Below are 20,634 nucleotides of genomic sequence, written 5' to 3' on the forward strand. Positions count from 1 at the left end.
AATTAACTGACTTTTGAATTTCTGAGAAGCTCTTCTACAATTTAGAGTTGGTTTGTTAATGATTTATGGTATAGTACTGTCAAAATACTGGAAAATAGGGTCAAATGTGGTGGCTCACACCTGTAATCCCAGCACTTTGAGAGGCCAAAGCAGGTAAATCACTTGAGATCAGGAGTTTGAGACCAGCCTGGCCAACATGGTGAAACCACATCTCTACTAAAAAGACAAAAATTAGCTGGGTGTGGTGGCAGGCACCTGTAGTCCCAGCTACCAAGGAGGCTGAGGCAGAGAATTGCTTGAACCTGGGAGGCAGAGGTTGCAGGGAGCTGAGATAGCACCACTACACTCCAGCCTGGGTGACAGAAGGAGACTCCATCTCAAAAAGAAAAAAAAAAAATGGAAAATATTGATAAGCACCTATTATCATATTTAGCTAGGAGAATCAGAATGTGTAGTGTTAGTATGTTTCCTTTTAAAACACAGATTTTACAATATTAATAGAGATAACATTCTCCTTTTGTAGACCTGTTCTTTGCAGTACCATGTTTGTTAATGCTTCACTTTTTTGTAGGTCATTGTTGTTTTTACTTAAACAAAACTCATGGCATTACATGAGGAGCAGAGTTCTATCATGTAGAAATTCATTCACCAGAGCATGCTTCCTTTTCATCATCTCTTCTTGTGCCAATATAGAAGTGAGATCAGCTAGGTGAAACTAGCACTTGACAAAGCTGAGTTATAGTTTTGGTTGGCTTTCCCACTTCCCAGTTGCTCGATATTGAACTAAGCCTAATTATCTCATGTAGAATTAGGGTGAATATACATAACATGTAGTACAGCTGCAAAATGAGATAATATATAGTGGGGATCTTCTATAGTGCCCAAAGCACATTTGTTGCTTAATATATAAACGTTAATATGGTAGCATCATGTTTACTACCAAACGCAGTCTTTTATTCTATTTTCCCAAACTTAAATTTCCCATTTGTAAAGAAATTTAAAAATATTTATATAATTATTATATTATTTACTGGTCTGATAAGCTGGTTTTCATGTACTCAGATTTATATCCTTTGAGTTTCTATTACTCAAACTGGATATAATTTTATGGATAATTTAATGTTTAATATCTTGGTTTATTTGAATTGGTATGTTAGTAAATATACTCTGTGAGATAATTTATTTTTCAATTCTGTATTTCAGAAACACATTTTTGCATCAATGTGTGTGTATTTGCTATTGTTATTTACCAATAATAATGTGGTTCACAAAAATGTGAATAATCTAGACTCTCAAAGATAAATTGATAAATTATATTCATCATTTATATGTCTCACCTAGTGGAGCTGTTGTACTTGAAAAGCAGTGTATCTATCTATCTATCTATCTATCATCCATCCATACACCCATCATTTCTGCGATATTCTTTAGTGAGTAAAGCTAATACCTGTGTGATTCTTGGATTCTTCTTGGCTTATTTTCACTATTGCTAGCCTCTTCGTCACCTCAGTTCAAATTTCATACCTGGAAAGTCTTTTATATCTGCTTTACCCCACAGATGATTTTCATCTTTCTTGGAATATGCAATGCCTATTAATATGTAGCTTTTGCCTAGCAATTAGTAATATGCTTTCTTTTGACATTCTTTGAATTGCTATTGACTTCTTTCATGGTTATTTAAATTTTTAAACAGGAATGTTTAACTTTTATTCAAATCTAAAGTTATGAAAATCCCAGACTATGACTTGTGCTTCTTCATTTTATTTTACTTGTAGAGACACAATAACTATTTGTTTATGGTTTATTCTAAAAGCAAAGACTACATATGTAGACGTGTCCATTGGTTTCACAACTGAAAGTACTCACACTATTAAATAAACACTCACTAGAACTAGGGACTCAGTAACTTTCTGGAGCATTGATCCTTCATTTTACAAATTAGACAGCAAATGCCAGGTTCTACTTTCTTGTTAGTAGAGCAGGAAGGAAAGATGTCTGGCCTAAGCATAACTTAACAAAGCATGATTTAGCATTACTATAAAACTTAGTTTGTTTACTTCAAGACAAAATATTTTGAGACTTTAAATCTCTATTGAAGTACTAGTAGCTACTATTAAAACATGTTTTGGAGCAAAACTGCTTCTCTTAGCCTCAATTCGACTTTGCAGGCTGTACCTCATTTCTCTCCACCTATATTGTTCCACAGCTGCTGAAATCTCTAGGGAATATCTCTCCATGGAGACAGAGCCAGACGGCTCAAGTCTCTTCTCTGTTCTTGAGTTCCTGTTTTCAAGTAATGATTTGGATAAACCTGAGACCAGTTTCCTTCCCTCCAACTCTGGCAGCTGAAATTAATTCTCCAAAGACTCCTCTTTGGAGGCAAGCAGATGGTGCACATGCACATGTTTTAGTTTTGATTGTACCAGTTTTGAATAATTTAAAGTTCCAAATCTCTATAAAACTACTGTATTCCCATTTCCCAATACATTTTTTTTCCTTTGCCTCAGAAATTCTTTCGTTATATTTTGACATTTGGCTGAAACTTCGTTCACTTTGTACTGGCTTCATTGTCACACACCTCCTGCTGTTCTTTGTTACAATTTTAGATAAGTATGGCTTTAGAAAACTAAGATGCTTTCAGAAACTATTCTGCTGGTGATTTTCCTCTTACCATTTGCAAAGCATTTTGTGTACATAAACAGCACATTAGCCAAATGATGTTGTTATCACAGTTCCTGTTGGTCTGCACTTGGCTCTGGCTTTAGAATTACCCCAAATAGGTTTGCAGAATTTTATAGTTGCATTATGAGGCACTCAATAATATGTATGAACTTACGCATTTTTTTTTCTTTCTGCCATTCTGTTTGAGAAACTGCCCATCCTATTTCTGCTGAAGATTCACTGCTGCTTCAGGTAGAACGTGGTAAGTAAGTAATATTTAGAACAATCTTCAAATAGATTTGACCTTTTCTGTTCAACTTTGAAGTTTCCCCATTATTAAATTGAGAAAACTGGCCAATCATGCTCCAGATTTTTTTGTGAGATTTACTGATTTATGAACAAGCGTGTGTCAACTCACACATATATATATACACACATACACAGCTACTCAAATCAATGAGGAAGCTCTTCTTTTATAGTCACTAAAGCTATGATTCAGTTCCAGATGAGTTTCACTGTTTTATTGCCACTGCCTTCTTCTCTCACAATGGCTAACATGGCTAACACACAAGAATAATTATGAGAGTGTGCTATATTAGCACAAGTCATCATCACTATAAGAAAAAATAAATATATAATCAACATAGAATGAGATAGTAATCTTACCTGTGAAGATGAAAACAGTATAATCTACACTATGTAATTAGCCTTTACCAAATTATATTTTATATTATTTTATGGTTCATCCAATCCTTATAAAAATTATATTACTGTAGATCAACATATTATGAATGCATAAACTAAACCTGAAAAATATTAAGTGATTTTAGTATATACAATTGTGTGGAAATAAGGACACAAAACTTAGGAACTGTGATGCCAAATTTCTTTTTTTTCACTTAAAGTGGGACAAAATAATACACAATCTATAGAATACTCAAATAAATTTGTTGAGAATAGCATTCTGTTATTTAAAAAATATAACTATTTGGAAATAGAATATAAAACACATTGTTCTTTTGTTATTTCTATATAAAGTCTGGAAAACAGAAACTCAGAATTACTGAAGAGAGCCTCAGAAGTCTCATCTGTTTGATAGAACACTTCCCTTAGGGACTTTAACAATTGCTATGCAGAATCAACAAATAAATAACTTTCAGTGGTATTTTGTCTCTCTTGATTTCAACCATTCAAGTGATGTGACTTCTACCACTTCCCTTGAGGGATAATTCCATATTCCAGCAGTTTTCACTGTCAGGAAGTTTCTCATGTACTCTACCCAAATTGTCTTTTCTCTGACTTCATTCCATTTCTCAGAGTTAAACCAAATCTGAGCACATCACTAAACGACTTCTCATGTCTAGTGAGAGTTACACTTTTAAACATTTGCCCGACTAGTGTTTTATTTCTCATTTTCCCAAAAGTTACATATTTACCTCCAGCATACTTCTTTCTTCAGTCAGTCACTCTACTGCCCTCATCAATTTCAAGCCCTTCCCTGAATAATCCTTTAAATTTGTTTCCTAAATGGTTTGAAGTGAGGCATAGGAAGATTGTGGCTCTTCACTACAAACCACTTAAAATATCACCAATATTTATGATTTTCAATTCACAACAAAAGCCAAGAAATCAGAATGTAGATCCCTAACAAAATAAATGAAGGCATAGAACTTCCACCTTAGGGACTGCTTTAATTTGAGAACTAAAAGATCACTTCTCGAGAATCTGGTGCATAAAGAGTGTATTAAAAATGGAATTTCAAAATTCACAAAATTATAAGGTAAGTTACATTCAAAATCATCCATTCTTTCATGATAAGAGACTTCGAATACATTTGTGGCTATATCATTGCTAGTTACTGCTAAGATGGAAAGACTGGCTTGTGAACTGGTAATTGGACAAAGGCATTGTGATTACAGTGGGAAATAAAGAATCACTATTAGTTTGGTGCAAAAGTAATTGCAGCTTTTGCTATTAAAAGTCGTTAAGTCTAAAATATCAGTATAAAGTATGTATAAGTAATTAAGCATAAAGATAAATGTTAATGTTTATCTTTTAAATGCTATACCTGGAACTTTGATAATGTCACAGACTGATGGATTTTTTGTTGTTGTTTTCCTCCTATTCCTTAAACTCTAATTTCATCTGTGTTTTATTTTACCACTTTTTTTTTTAATTTAAGGTTCCTAAATTGTGTTTCATTTGTGTCTCCATGGTTCTATATTTTAAATTCTACTTTGATTATCTTAAAGCTGAAATGCTTATATTGTAACTAATCATGACTTGTAGGTATTATTTTTAGGATACAGCTTAAGCAGTGCCATATTTTATATATGGTTACATATGACAAAACTCAGTAGAGCCTATCTTGGCAGAAAATTATTTTCACATTTAAATTGGACTGAAATTTACTTTCTCCAAAAAGCAATTATTATATGTCTACGCTGTTCAAGCAAGGTGTTATATTCTAGTTATACCACCTGTTCATATATAACATGAAGGGATATGTAAATAAACTGCAGTTATTTATTTAAAATTGGATAGTAGCAGTCCACAGAGGGTATACTGAGGCACAGCAGTGGGAGACCACGTCTAGAAGCAAGGGGCAGGGAGAGAATGATGGGAATGTATTTTTAGGTGATGCTTCATATGAGTGTTCACTTGGAATAGGTTTTTACCAAACACCTGGAAACCATTACCAGGTTGATGAAGCGATATGGGGGTCACAAAGGATGAACCAACCTGGTGTATTTGTTCAAATAACTGTTAACAGTTTGTATTCCTGGAGCATAAGATACAGCGGAGTTTTGGTAAGCTTCGAGATGAAACAGGAGAACTGAAAAAGTCCAAATGTATGTCATAGAAGAGATTCTGAACTTTAACTTTAGGGTTATATCAAATTATAGTCCTTCTACCAAATCCAGTCTCTCTTGCTTTTTCAAAGGAAGATTTATTGGAACACACTCGTACCATTTGTTTACATATTATGTGAATCTGCTTTTACACTGCAGTTGCAGAGTTGAATACTTCTGGCAGATATTACATAGCTTGCAATGCTTAACGTATTTAATATCTGGGTCTTTATAAAAAACCTTTTCTGACCTCTTCTCTGTGCAATATAGAGGCACTGAAATACTTGAGCTAAGAGATAGTATGACTGGTCTTCCTTTTCAAGGAGTTGGATTTAGTGGAAGTAAGAATGGTTTGGAGGTGTTATAAAACTAAATAGCCCTGTAATAGCACTAAATATACATGTGGTAGTGCTTTATATGTGTTGTTTTTAGTTCCTTTATTTTCTTTTTGTGTGACATCTTCAACTTAAATCAATGGTACACTAATGCTATCTAGTATTTTGTCTTCTTACCCAATATATTAATTACTAAAAAAATTACCTCATAAGTTTAAAAGGAAAAGCAGTAGTTTACAAATGCCATTTCAAAAAGTAATTTATAACTTATGGTTTGTAAAATCTAAATGTCTGTTTTTGATTATGCACATTTTCTATTTTTTAATAAAATTACCACCAGCAGCAGTAGACATTTTGTTTTGCTTTGTTTCGTTTATCTCTTCTTAAGGCTTAGACGTTTATTGTGCACTCTTTGTATAAAAAGAACTTTCTCGATACAGATTTAATATAATGAACTTTTTATGTTGAAGGGAAATGTAATTTGATTAAAAAAATTCTTAAATATTACATTCTTCTAGTACAAATTTTCTCAATCACAGAAAATTGACATTTTGGGCCAGATTAGTTATTTGTTATAGGGGGCTTTCATGTATTGTAAGATGCTTAGCAGCATCTCTGGCCTCTTATATGCCAGAAGCAATCCTCTGCCCCAAGTTGTGACAATCAAAAGTATCTCCAGACTTTTAACAGATACCAAACATCCCCTGAGGGGGCAAAATCAATACTGACTGAGAACCACTGAATCTTGTTCTTTACTGTTCTACATTCTCACCGAATATATCTTTGATAAAAATAACAAAAGAAAACAAAAGCTGTATGTTTTTAATCACAAAGTTGAGACCACAGGCTAATGGTATGGTAATGATGTGCTGTGTCCCAGTCTATTCTTAAAAATTGACTTCATGTTGTGACATTTTCAATACTTATAAAAATCTTCATCATAAAAATGAGGTATCAGATTTCAATTGTCTCATTTTTATATTCCTTCGCTGTAGTTTGTTGACCTTTTCAGTATTCTAAGCAAGATTTTGAAAGAGTTGACCATTTCCTTCTCATCCTATTAAGAAGTACAGTAACCTGTTGCAAAGACTGAAATGACTGGCCAACTGAGATGAAGAATTTTAAAAAGGTCAGAATGGTTCACTACACTATATATTTCACAGTGTTTGTAAAGCATTTGAATGTGTGATTTAACGTTTTTGAAAAATAAAATCTAATCTATTGGTTAAAAAGAAATAGAGTATGGACTTTTTAATGCTCTTTTTAAAGTGAGTCTAACTTGTTTTTATAGCTTTTGCCTTGTGGTCAACTTAGAGCACTGGACTTTATATAACCCCATGTTAGAATAATTACTGTCTTAGGCAACTATTTATAGTCTTCCTGAGCCCTGGAATACTTACATCTCTGTGGGTCTACTCAACCATACAGAATTTCCAGACAAAAAGGTAAAACTCATTCAAAGAAGAGACATTAAATTTTCTGCTTCTTCAGCAACACTGCAAGAATTTTCGTTTAACAAAGTGTCAGCATCAGCAATACCATTATCAATGGACATCTGGTTTTCATTCTCATGTACATAGGCAGCAAATTTAAGGTCCAGTTTAGCATATTCAGTGAAGTAAATGTATTTGGGAGGGATATTAGAGAAGGCGAATGAGCTTCAACACTCTTTTGAGGCAGCACTGAATTTTAAATTACTTATGTATTAAAAAGGCAAATGCATTAGGACATAAGACATCTGTTAGCATAGGGATTTTATAATATAATATTTGTGACGTGTAAATGTCATGAATTCTTGAACACAACAATCATGTTAAATTTTGTTTATTTTCTTTGTATTTAGTACCTGGAAGTATCAAGGGACACAGCTGCTGCCTGAATATGTAACTGTACAAATAGTGAATTGAAACAAAGGGTAAGAATTGGATATTAAAAGGTATTTCTACTTATAGCATATGAAATCAATGTACAGGTGTCACAACTGAGAAAGGTGTGTGCAAGGATAATGTAAACTAAAAAAAATTGTGCTGGCACATGCTTTGCTATATATAGAAGAAAAATAACTTTACCCTCAAATTTTACATGAAAAATTTTAATAACAAAGTTATTTTTGACTTCGTAAGTTAACATTTTGCATCTCCTAAGACTGAAGCTTCAGAAAAGGCAATATGGTCAGTGCATATTTTCTATCTAGGTATGTCCAGACTCCCATCCTTAAAACAAAATTCAAGGTAGGGGTCATAGAACCTGGCTTCAAATTTAGGGGGTGTGATTGTAGCTCATCACGTTATGTAGATAGATAGACAGATGATAGACAGATAGATAGACAGATGATAGATATATTGTAGCTCATCACTTTATATAGATAGATGATAGATATATAGACAGATGATAGTTATATATAGATATATAAACAAATGTAGAGATATATAAATATCTCTGTATATAGAGAGATATATAAACAAATATATCTCTATTATAACTCTGTCTCTATATATAGTTATCTAGATCTATTTAGATATGTATCTAACTTCTTGGCAGATTTCTGTATTAAAATGGTGTTAACAACAGATATTTTAATTAAAAGAAATTTTTTTAGAAGATAGACATACTAAGTTTTTTGTTTGTTTTTTTTTTTTTTGAGACACAGTCTTGCTCTGTCACCCAGGCTGGAGTGCAGTGACGTGATCTCGGCTCACTACAACCTCCACCTCCCAGATTCAAGTGATTCTCCTGCCTCAGTCTCTTGAGTAGCTGGGATTCCAGGCACCCACTGCCATGCCCGGCTAATTTTTGCATTTTTTGTAGAGATGGGGTTTCACAGTATTGGCCAGGTGGTCTTGAACTCCTGACCTCATGATCCACCCACCTCGGCCTCCCAAAGTTCTGGGATTACAGACATGAGCCACCACATCCGGCTAGTTGTATTTTTATATTAAATACTTGTAATTATCTAGGGACAGAAGTGCTAGCAACATAAAAAGTCATTCTCTAATAAAAAAAATTTAAACAATATCTATTACCATGTCCATGAGGTAAATTTAGATCAGAATAGAAAATTGTATAATAGCTTGTCTCTACCTTGAAAAAGTATGTTGTCTTAAAGAATTTTTAGGACAAAATGGAAGAGTGTTTGTGGGTAAATTGTTCTATATTTTTTGAAACAATATTCAGTTATTCAGATCTGGTCAATTAATATTTGATTATAATTGTGAGCCAGATACTCTAGTTAGCCAGGAAACAATGAAAAAATAGTACTTGATTTTGAGGAACATATAGTCTAATTGCAGGTGTGGAATCGCCTTATCACCACTTGGAACATGGTATAAATGTGATAGTGACAAGGTGCCAGGAAGAAGAGTCTGGTATTGCTATAAGTAATCACAAATGTAAAAAATTAAGTTTAAAATGGTTATTTCTTGTGGTAAGAAATTGGGAGATATAAATTAGAATTCAAATATTCTGCCTCCTATTCTAAAATTCTTCCCATTACAGCCACTATTTTTAAATTGATAAACTTATTTTTTTAAGGTAATTTAGAGTCATAGCAAAACTGAGTAGAGAGTTCCCAGATAACCCTGTTCCAACAGGTGCACAACTGCCCATATCATTAACATTCTGTACAAAAGTGGTTTATGTGTTACATCTGATAAACCTACATTGATCCATCATTATCAGCCATAAATTATGAGGTACAACACCAATTGGAGTTGCAGCAAAGCAAGTCACGTGAAACTTTTTTTTCCCAGTGCATATAAAAGTTATGTTTACACATTATACTGTTGTCTATTTAGTGTGCAATGACATTATGTCTAAAAAATTGTCATATCCTAATTAAAAATACTTCATTGCTAACAATCATCAAATACTTTAGCAAGTCACTTTATACCAATGGAAAGTCTTGTCTTGAGGTTCATAGCTGCTGACTAATCAGTGTGGTGGTTGCCAAAGCTTGGGATAGCTCTGATAGTTCCTTAAAATAAGACAACAATGAAATTTGCCTCATCAATATTCTTCCTTTCATGAAAGATTCCTCTGTTGCATTTAATGCTGTTTGATAGAATTTCACCCACAGCAGAATTTCTTTCAGAATTGGAATCAATTCTTTCAGAGCCTGTCACTGCTTTATCAACTAAGTTTATGTAATATTCTATACTTATATTGTTTGCTATCATTTCAATAATGTTCACAACACTTTCACCAGGAGTGGACTCCATCTCAATAAATCACTTTTTTTGCGCTCCTGTAAGAAGCACATCTGTTCAAGGTTTATCATGAGATTGCAGCCACATCTTCAGCCTCCACTTTTAATTCTAGTTATCTTCCTATTTCCAAAATATCTGCAGTTACTTCCTTCAGTGAAGTCTTAAATCCCTCAAAGTCATCTGTGAGGGTTGGTATCAACTTCTTCCAAACTCCTGTTAATGTTAATACTTGACTTCTCTCCATGAATCATAAATGTTCTTAATGGCACCTGGAATGGTGAATCTTTTCCAGAAGGTTTTCTATTTACTTTGTTCAGATTCTTTAGAGGAATTACAACCTATCGCAACTATAACTTGATACAATATGTGTCTTAAATGAGACTTGATGGTCAAAGTTACTTTTTGATCCATGGCCTGCAGAATGGACATTGTATTAGTAGGCATGAAAACAACATTAATTTTCTTGTTCATCTCCTTCAGGGCTTTTGTATTAACAGGTGCCTTGTCAGTAAGCAGTAATAATTTGAAAGGAATCTTTTTTTTTTCTTTCTGAGCAGTAGTCTCAATAGTGGGGTTAAAATATTTAGTAAACAATGCTGTAAACAGATGTGCTGTTATCCAGGCTTTGTTGCTTAATTTATAGAGCAAAAGGAGAGTAGAATTAGCATAATTTTTAAGGGCCCTAGGATTTCCAGCAAGGTAAATAAGCATTGGCTTCAACTTAAAGTCATCAGCTGTATTAGCACCTGACAAAAGAGTCAGCCTGTCCTTTGAAGCTTTGAAGCCAGGCATCATTGACTTTTCCTCTCTAGGTATCAAAGTCCTAGATGGTATATTCTTTCAACAGAAGGCTGTTTGTCTACACTGAACATTTGTTATTTAATGTAACCACTTTCATCAATGATATTGGCTAGATCTTCTGGATAACTTGCTGCAGCATCACAATCAGACCCTGCTGCTTCACCTTACACTTTTATGGTATGGAGATGACTTCTTCTCTTAAACCAACAACCTCTGCTAGCTTCAGAGTTTTATTCTGCAGCTTCTCACCTCTATCAGCTAGAATTAAAGAGCGCTAGAGGCTTGCTCTAAATTAAATTTTGGCTTTAGGGACTGTTGTGACTGGTTTGATCTTCTCTCCAGACCTCTAAGACTTTCTCCATGTGAGCAGTAACTCTAGTTCACTTTCTTGTCATTTGCATGTTCATTGAAGTAGCACTTCAAATTTCTTTCAATAACTTTTCATTTCCGTTTACAACCTGGTGAACTCTTGGGCACAAGATCCCTAGCTTTTGGCCTGTCTTTGCTTTGACATATTTTTTCACTATGTCAAGTCACATGAAACTTTTGGTTTCACAGTGCATATAGAAATTATGTTTACATATTATACTGTTGTCTATTTAGTGTGCAATGGCATTAGTCTAGGTTTTGATTTAAACTCTTCCTTTCACTTGAACATTTAGAGACCATTGTAATGTTATTAATTGGCCTAATTACAATATTGTTGTTTCTCAGGGAAAAGGAAGTCCTGCAGAGAGGAAGAGATACAGGAAATCACCCATCAGTGTCGAAACGCATAAATATTTGTTTATTTATTTATTGTTTATTTGTTTGTTTTTTTCAGAGGAAGTCTTGCTCTGTTGCCCAGGCTGGAGTGCTGTGGTAGGATCTCGGCTCACTGCAACCTTTGCCTCCTAGGTTCAAGCAATTCTCCTGCCTCAGCCTCCTAGGTAGCTGGGATTACAGGCATGCACCACCACGCCTAGCTAATTTTTGTCTTTTTAATAGAGACAGGGTTTCACCATGTTGGCTAGGCTGTTTTCAAACTCTCGATCTCAAGTGATCTGCCCACCTTAACCTCCCAAAGTGCTGGGATTACAGGTGTGAGCCACTGCACCCAGCCAATACTTATTGATTTAGTGCACCATCTTACATGGGCACAGTTCATGGCACCCCAAAACAATCTTAATAGTAACAACAGAAATCACTGACCATAGATCACCATCACAGATACGATAATAATAAAAACGTTTGAAATATTGAGACAATTACCAAAATATGACACAGTACTTCCTGTTGGAAAAATGTTGCCTACATATTTGTTCAATACGGGATTGCCACAAACCATCAATCTGTACAGTACATGATATCTGCAAAGCACAATAAAGTGAATGACAATAAAAGAGCATACACCTGTAATGACATATATCTACTACATAGTCTCATATGGAATATTTTCACTGCCCTAGAAATCCTCTGTTCTCCGCTTATTTAGCCCTCTCTCCCCACTCCTTCCTGTCACCCTCTGATCTTTTTATTATCTCTGTAACTTTGTGTTTTTAATAAGGTCTTGTAGCTGAAATCATGCAGTTTGTGGCCTTTACAGAGTGGCTACTTTCTCTCAGTAACATGCATTTAAGTTTCTTCCTTGTCTATTCAATGCTTGATAGCTAATTTCATTTTAGTACTGAATAACATTCAATTGCCTGTTGGCTGGATATACCACAGTTTATTTATTCATTTAGCTCCCAAAGGGCCTCTTGGTTGCTTTCATGTTTTGGCAATTATAAATAAAGCTGCTCTACATGTCTATGTGCAAATCCAGTTGTTGAATTGTGTGGTGAGAATATGTATAGTTTTATAGGAAACTGCCGAGAATATGTATAGTTTTATAGGAAACTGCCAAACAGTCTTGCAAAATAACAGTACCAATATGCTTTCCCACTACTGATGACTGAGAGTTCCTGTTGCTCCACATCCTTACTAGCATTAGTATTGTCAGTGTCTTAGATTTTGGCCGTTCTATTTGGTATGTAGCAGTATCTCAGTGGTGTTTTAATTGGCAATTTTTAAATGACATATGATGCCCCAAATCTTTTCACTGCTTACTTGCTACTTGTATGTCTCTGGTGAGGTATCTGTGTCTGTTCAGGTCTTTTCTCATTTCTTAGTCAGTTTGTTAATGGTCTTATTGTTGAATTTTAAGAGTTCTTTGTATATTTTGAATAAAATTTCTTTATCAGATATGCCTTTTGCAAATAATTTCTCCTAGACTATTGCCTATCTTCTTTTTCTCTTGGCATTGTCTTTTGAAGAGATTTTTCTTTATTTTAACGAGGTCTAGGTTATCAACAGATTTTTAACGGATTATGACTTTTTTTCATGGATTTGGCATTTTATGGATTGTGCTGGTGAGGATGTGAAGCAAAAGATACTGACATTCATTTCTGCTTGGAAAGCAAATCTGTACTGCTCACTTAGTTTTTCTCCTGTGTGATCATCTAGAAGTCTGATAGCTTTGCATTTGCATTTAGTAGTCTATGATCTGTTTTGAGTTAATTTTTTAAATGGTAAAGGTCTGTCTATATCCATTTTTTTTTTTTTTTTTGCTGAATGTCTAATTTTTTCAGCACCATTTGTTGAAAATACTATCTTTTCTTCATTGCATTGCCTTTACCAATTTTCTTTACAAAAAATGAATTGATTATATTTATATTGGTCTATTTCCGGGAACTCTATTATGTTCCATTGATATTATCTGTCTGTATTTTCTCCAGTACCACACAGTGTTTATTACTAAGTAAGTTTATAGTAAGTCTTGATGTGAGGAGTGTCAGTCCTCTAATTTTGTTCCTCTCCTTCAGTATAGGATTGTCTAATTCAGGTCTTTAGCCTCTCTATGTAAACTTTAGAATCATTTTGTGGTTTTAAATTTGATCATGGTTATATTGAGCATATAGGTTCTATTCAAAGGGATTAACATCTTGAATACGTTGAAACTTCCTATCCAAGAGAATGGGCTATCTCTCCAATTATTTAGTTTTTCTTTAGTATCTTTTATCAGAGTTTTATCATTTTCTTGATAACAATCTTCTACATATTTTGTTAGATTTACATCTAAGTATTTCATTTGGGGGTGGTAACATAAATGGTAATGTGCTTTTAATTATTTTTTATTGCATTTTAGGTTTTGGGGTACATGTGAAAAACATGCAAGATTGTTGCATAGGTGCATACGTGGCAGTGTGATTTGCTGCCTTCCTCCCCTTCACCTATATGTGGCATTTCTCCCCATGCTGTATCTCTCCCCAACTCCCCACCCCCAGCTGTCTCCCCTACTCCCCGCAACAGACCCCAGTGTATAGTGCTCCCCTCCTTGTGTCCATGTGTTCCCATTGTTCAACACCCATCTATGAGTGAAAACATGCGGTGTTTGATTTTGTGTTCTTGTGTCAGTTTGCTGAGAATGATGGTTTCCAGGTTCATCCATGTCCCTACAAAGGACACGAACTCATCGTTTTCGATGGCTGCATAATATTCCATGGTGTATATGTGCCACATTTTCCCTGTCCAGTCTATCATCAATGGGCATTTGGGTTGGTTCCAGGTCTTTGCTATTGTAAACTGTGCTGCATTCGTGTGCATGTGTCCTCATAGTAGAATGATTTATAATCCTTTGGATATATACTCAGTAATGGGATTGCTGGGTAAAATGGAATTTCTATTTCTAGGTCCTTGAGGAATCGCCACACTGTCTTCCACAATGGTTGAACTAATTTACACTCCCACCAACAGTGTAAAAATGTTCCTATTTCTCCACATCCTCTCCAGCATCTGTTGTCTCCAGATTTTTTAATGATCGCCGTTCTAACTGGCGTGAGATGGTATCTCAATGTAGTTTTGATTTGCATTTCTCTAATGACCAGTGATGATGAGCATTTTTTCATGTTTGTTGGCCTCATGTATGTCTTCTTTTGTAAAGTATCTGTTCATATCCTTTGCCCACTTTTGAATGGGCTTGTTTGTTTTTTTCTTGTAAATCTGTTTTAGTTCATTGTAAATTCTGGATATCAGCCCTTTGTCAGATGGGTAAGCTGCAAAAATTTTTTCCCATTCTGTTGGTTGCCGATTCACTCTAATGACTGTTTCTTTTGCTGTGCAGAAGCTGTGGAGTTTGATTAGGTCCCATTTGTCTATTTTGGCTTTTGTTGCCAATGCTTTTGGTGTTTTGGTCATGAAGTCCTTGCCTACGCCTATGTCCTGAATGGTTTTGCCTAGGTTTTCTTCTAGGGTTTTTATGCTGTTAGGTCTTATGTTTAAGTCTTTAATCAAATCATCTGGAGTTAATTTTAGTGTAAGGTGTCAGGAAGGGGTCCAGTTTCTGCTTTCTGCATATGGCTAGCCAGTTTTCCCAACACCACTTATTAAACAGGGAATCATTTCCCCATTGCTTGTTTTTATCAGGTTTGTCAAAGATCGGATGGTTGTAGATATGTTGTGTTGCCTCCGAGGTCTCTGTTCTGTTCCATTGGTCTATATCTCTGTTTTGGTACCAGTATCATGCTGTTTTGATTACTGTAGCCTTGTAGTATAGTTTGATGTTCGGTAGTGTGATGCCTCCCGCTTTGTTCTTTTTGCTTAGAATTGACTTGGCTATGCAGGCTCTCTTTTGGTTCCATATGAATTTTAAGGTGGTTTTTTCCAGTTCTGTGAAGAAGGTCATTGGTAGCTTGATGGGGATAGCGTTGAATCTGTAAATTACTTTGGGCAGTATGGCCATTTTCACGATATTGATTCTTCCTAACCATGAACATGGAATGTTTCTCCATCTGTTTGTGTCCTCTCTTATTTCGTTGAGCAGCGTTTTATAGTTCTCCTTGAAGAGGTCCTTTACGTTCCTTGTTAGTCGTATTCCTAGGTATTTTATTCTCTTTGTAGCAATTGTGAATGACAGTTTGTTCTTGATTTGGCTCTCTTTAAGTCTGTTATTGGTGTATAGGAATGCTTGTGATTTTTGTACATTGACTTTGTATCCTGAGACTTTGCTGAAGTTGCTTATCAGTTTCAGGAGATTTTGGGCTGAGGTGATAGGGTCTTCTAGATATACAATCATGTCGTCTGCAAATAGAGACAATTTGACTTCCTCCTTTCTTAATTGAATACCCTTTATTTCTTTTTCTTGCCTGATTGCTCTGGCGAGAACTTCCAGTACTATATTGAATAGGAGTGGTGAGAGAGGGCATCCTTGTCTAGTGCCAGATTTCAAAGGGAATGCTTCCAGTTTTTGCACATTCAGTATGATATTGGCTGTCGGTTTGTCATAAATAGCTTTTATTATTTTGAGATATGTTCCGTCAATACCTAGTTTATTGAGGGTTTTTAGCATAAAGGGCTGTTGAATTTTGTCGAAGGCCTTCTCTGCATCTATTGAGATAATCACGTGGTTTTTGTCTTTGGTTCTGTTTATGTGGTGAATTACATTTGTAGACTTGCATATGTTGAACCAGCCTAGCATCCCCGGGATGAATCCTACTTGATCATGTTGGATAAGCTTTTTGATGTGCTGTTGCAATCAGCTTGCCAGCATTTTATTGAAGATTTTTGCATCTACGTTTATCATGGATATTGGCCTGTAGTTTTCTTTTCTTGTTGAGTCTCTGCTGGGTTTTGTATCAGGATGATGTTGGTCTCATAAAATGATTTGGGAAGGATTCCCTCTTTTTGGATTATTTGGAATCATTTCAGAAGGAATGGTACAAGTTCATCTTTGTATGTCTGGTAGAATTCGGCTGTGAACCCATCTGGACCTGGGCTTTTTTTGGGTGGTAGGCTCTTAATTGCTGCCTCAACTTCAGACCTTGTTATTGGTCTATTCAGGGTTTCGACTTCTTCCTGGTTTAGGCTTGGAAGGAGGCAACTGTCCAGGAATTTATCCATTTCTTCCATGTTTTCTAGTTTATGTGCATAGAGTTGTTTGTAATAATCTCTGATGATGGTTTGAATTTCTGTGGAATCTGTGGTGATATCCCCTTTATTGTTTTTTATTGCATCTATTTGGTTATTCTCTCTTTTCTTTTTTATTAATCTGGCTAGTGGTCTGTCTATTTTGTTGATCTTTTCAGAGAACCAGCTCCTAGATTTATTGATTTTTTTGTAGGGTTTTTCTTGTCTCTATCTCCTTCAGTTCTACTCTGATCTTAGTTATTTCTTGTCTTCTTCTAGATTTTGAGTTTTTTTGATCTTGCTCCTCTCGCTCTTTCAATTTTGATGATAGAGTGTCAATTTTAGATCTCTCCTTGCTTCTCATGTGGGCACTTATTGCTATATATTTTCCTCTAGAGACTGCTTTAAATGTGTCCCAGAGATTCTGGTATGTGATGTCTTCATTCTCATTGGTTTCGAAGAACATCTTTATTTCTGCCTTCATTTCAGTGTTTATCTAGTCAACATTCAAGAGAAAGTTGTTCAGTTTCCATGAAGCTGTGTGGTTCTGAGTTGGTTTCTGAATTCTGAGTTCTAACTTGATTGCTCTGTGGTCTGAGAGACTGTTTGTTATGGTTTCCGTTCTTTTGCATTTGCTGAGGAGTGATTTACTTCCAATTATGTGGTCAATTTTAGAGTAGGTGTGATGTGGTGCTGAGAAGAATGTATATTCTGTGGATTTGGGCTGGAGAGTTCTGTAAATGTCTATTAGGTTTGCTTGTTCCAGGTCTGAGTTCAAGTCCTGGATATCCTTGTTAATTTTCTGTCTTGTCAATCTTTCTAATATTGACAATGATGTGTTAAAGTCTCCCACTATTATTGTATGGGAGTCTAAGTCTCTTTGTAAGTCATTAAGAATTTGCCTTATGTATCTGGGTGCTCCTGTATTAGGTGCATATTTATTTATGATCGTTAGCTCTTCTTGTTGCATTGATCCTTTTACCATTATGTAATGTCCTTCTTTGTCTCTTTTGATCTTTGTTGCTTTAAAGTCTATTTTATCAGAGATGAGAATTGCAACTCCTGCTTTTTTTTGCTTTGCATTTGCTTGATAAATCTTCCTCCATCCCTTTATTTTGAGCCTTTGTGTATCCTTGCATGTGAGATGGGTTTCCTGGATACAGCACATTGATGGGTTTTGGCTTTTTATCCAATTTGCCAAACTGTGTCTTTTGATTGGGGCATTTAGTCCATTTACATTTAGGGTTAATATTGTTATGTGTGAATTTGATACTGCCATTTTGATGCTAGCTGGCTGTTTTGCCTGTTGGTTGATGCAGATTCTTCATTGTGTTGATGCTCTTTACCATTTGGTATGTTTTTGGAGTGGCTGGTACTGGTTGTTCTTTTCTATGTGTAGTGCCTCTTTCAGGAGCTCTTGTAAAGCAGGTCTGGTGGTGATGAAATCTCTGAGTACTTGCTTATTCACAAAGGATTGTATTTTTCCTTCACTTATGAAGCTTAGTTTGGCTGGATATGAAATTCTGGGTTGAAAGTTCTTTTCTTTAAGGATGTTGAATATTGGCCCCCACTGTCTTCTGGCTTGTAGGGTTTCTGCTGACAGATCTGCTGTGAGTCTAATGGGCTTCCCTTTGTGGGTAACCCAACCTTTCTCTCTGGCTGCCCTTAACATTTTCTCCTTCATTTCAACCCTGGTGAATCTGAGGATTATGTGCCTTGGGGTTGCTCTTCTTGAGGAATATCTTTGTGGTGTTCTCTGTATTTCCTGGACCTGAATATTGGCCTGCCTTGCTAGGTTGGGGAAGTTTTCCTGGATAATATCCTGAAGAGTATTTTCCAGCTTGGATTCATTCTCTTCGTCACATTCAGGTACACCTATCAAATGTAGATTAGGTCTTTTCACATAGTCCCATATTTCTTGTTGACTTTGTTCATTCCTTTTTACCCTGTTTTCTCTAATCTTGCCTTCTCATTTTATTTCATCGAGTTGATCTTCAACCTCTGATATCCTTTCTTCTGCTTGGTCAATTTGGCTGTTGAAACTTGTGCATGCTTCGCGAAGTTCTCGTGTTGTGTTTTTCAGCTACATCAATTCACTTATATTCCTCTCTAAGTTGTCCATTGTCATTAGCATTTTGTCAAATCTTTTTTCAAGGTTCTTAGTTTCTTTGCATTGGGTTAGAACATGTTCTTTTAGCTCATGGAAGTTTCTTATTACCCACTTTCTGAAGGCTGATTCTGTCATTTCATCACACTCATTCTCCATCCAGTCTTGTTCCCTTGCTGGTGAGGAGTTGTGATACCTTGTAGGAGGAGAGGTGTTCTGGTTTCGGGTGTTTTCATCCTTTTGGCGCTGGTTTCTTCCCATCTTTGTGGATTTATCCAACTGTCGGCTTTGTAGTTGTTGACTTTCTGATTGGGTCTCTGAGTGGACATCCTGTTTGTTGTTGATGAAGTTATTTCTGTTTCTTAGTTTTCCTTTTAACTGTCTGGCCTCTCTGCTGTAGGACTGCTGAGGTCCACTCCAGGCCTTGCTTGCCTGGGGATCACTTGCAGCAGCTGCCGAACAGTAAAGGTTGCTACCAGTTTCTTCTTCTGCTTTGTCCCAGAAGGATACCTGCCAAATGTCAGTCTGAGCTCTCCTTTATGAGGTGACTCTTTGGATATACGGGGGTCAGGGAACTGCTTGAGGAAACAGTCTGTCCTTTATATTAGCTCAGGTGCTGAGCTGTGAGACCCATTGTTCATTCAGAGCTGCTGGGCCAGTAAATTTAAGTCTGCAGCAGCAGAACTCATAAACCCCCTTTTTTTTCCCCAGGTGTTCTGTCCCAGGGAGTTAGGGCTTTATGACTTTCCCCTGTGCTGCTGCCTTCTTTTTTTTCTTCAGGGCTGCCCTGCCCACAAGGAGGCAGCCTAGTCACTCTCAGCCTGCAGAGGCTTCGCTGAGCTGCTGTGGGCTCCGCCCAGCTGCCGTGTGAACTTCCCTGCAGTCCTGCTTATATGGGTGTAGTTAGTACTGCCTCCACAATGTTGGCCTGCCTCTGTAATGATGGACTCTCTCTGTAATGGTAGGTTGCCTCAGCAACGGTGGATTGCCTCAGCAATGGCAGGCTGCCTCAGGTATGGCGGATGCCCCTCCCCCACAGAGCTGGACTGTCCCAGGTTCAGCTGTGCTTGCTGTGAAACTCTCAACCCAGTGCATTTCCAATTGCTGTTTTTTTGTTTTTGTTTTTGATTTTGTTGGGGTGGGACCATCTGGGCCTGATCTCCTGGCTCCCTGCCTCAGAGCCTTTTGTTTTTCAGTTGAGTGGTCGGCTCTCTCCCAGGTGTCCTGGTCGCCTGTTGAATAGGCGCCAGGATCTGTGTGATTTCCCGTGCAGCAACCACTGCGCCGGCTGAAACCGCGGCTCTGAGATTCGTGGCGCTTTTTTGCCTGGGAATCTCCTGGCCTGGCTCCCTGTTTCAACTCCCCTTGCTGGCTAAGTGGGAACACAGTCTCGTTTACTCTGCATCGGGAGCCGCTGCACCGGGGTGCAGGCAAAACAACCGCGCCAGCCAAAACAGCCGCCCTGGCAACCCATGGGGCTCCTCCGCCTGGGAATCTCCTGGTCTGTGGGCAATAAAAATCTGTCTGGAAATGCGGTGTCCACTCACCCTCTGCAATTTTACTCAGAGCTGCAATCCTGAGTTGCACCTAACCGGCCATCTTGGAACTTCCCCCCTTGTGTTTTTAATTTTAAATTCCACCTTTTCATTATTGGTATATGCAAAAGCAATTGACATTTGTATGTATCCTCCAACTTTCCTATAATTGCTTATTAGTTCCAAGACTTTTTTGGTTGAGTCCAATTTTCTACA

The sequence above is a fragment of the Aotus nancymaae genome, unplaced genomic scaffold (genome assembly GCF_030222135.1).
Source record: "Aotus nancymaae isolate 86718 unplaced genomic scaffold, 86718_ANA_hifiasm-v0.15.2.pri h1tg000007l, whole genome shotgun sequence".
Lineage (NCBI taxonomy): Eukaryota > Metazoa > Chordata > Mammalia > Primates > Aotidae > Aotus > Aotus nancymaae.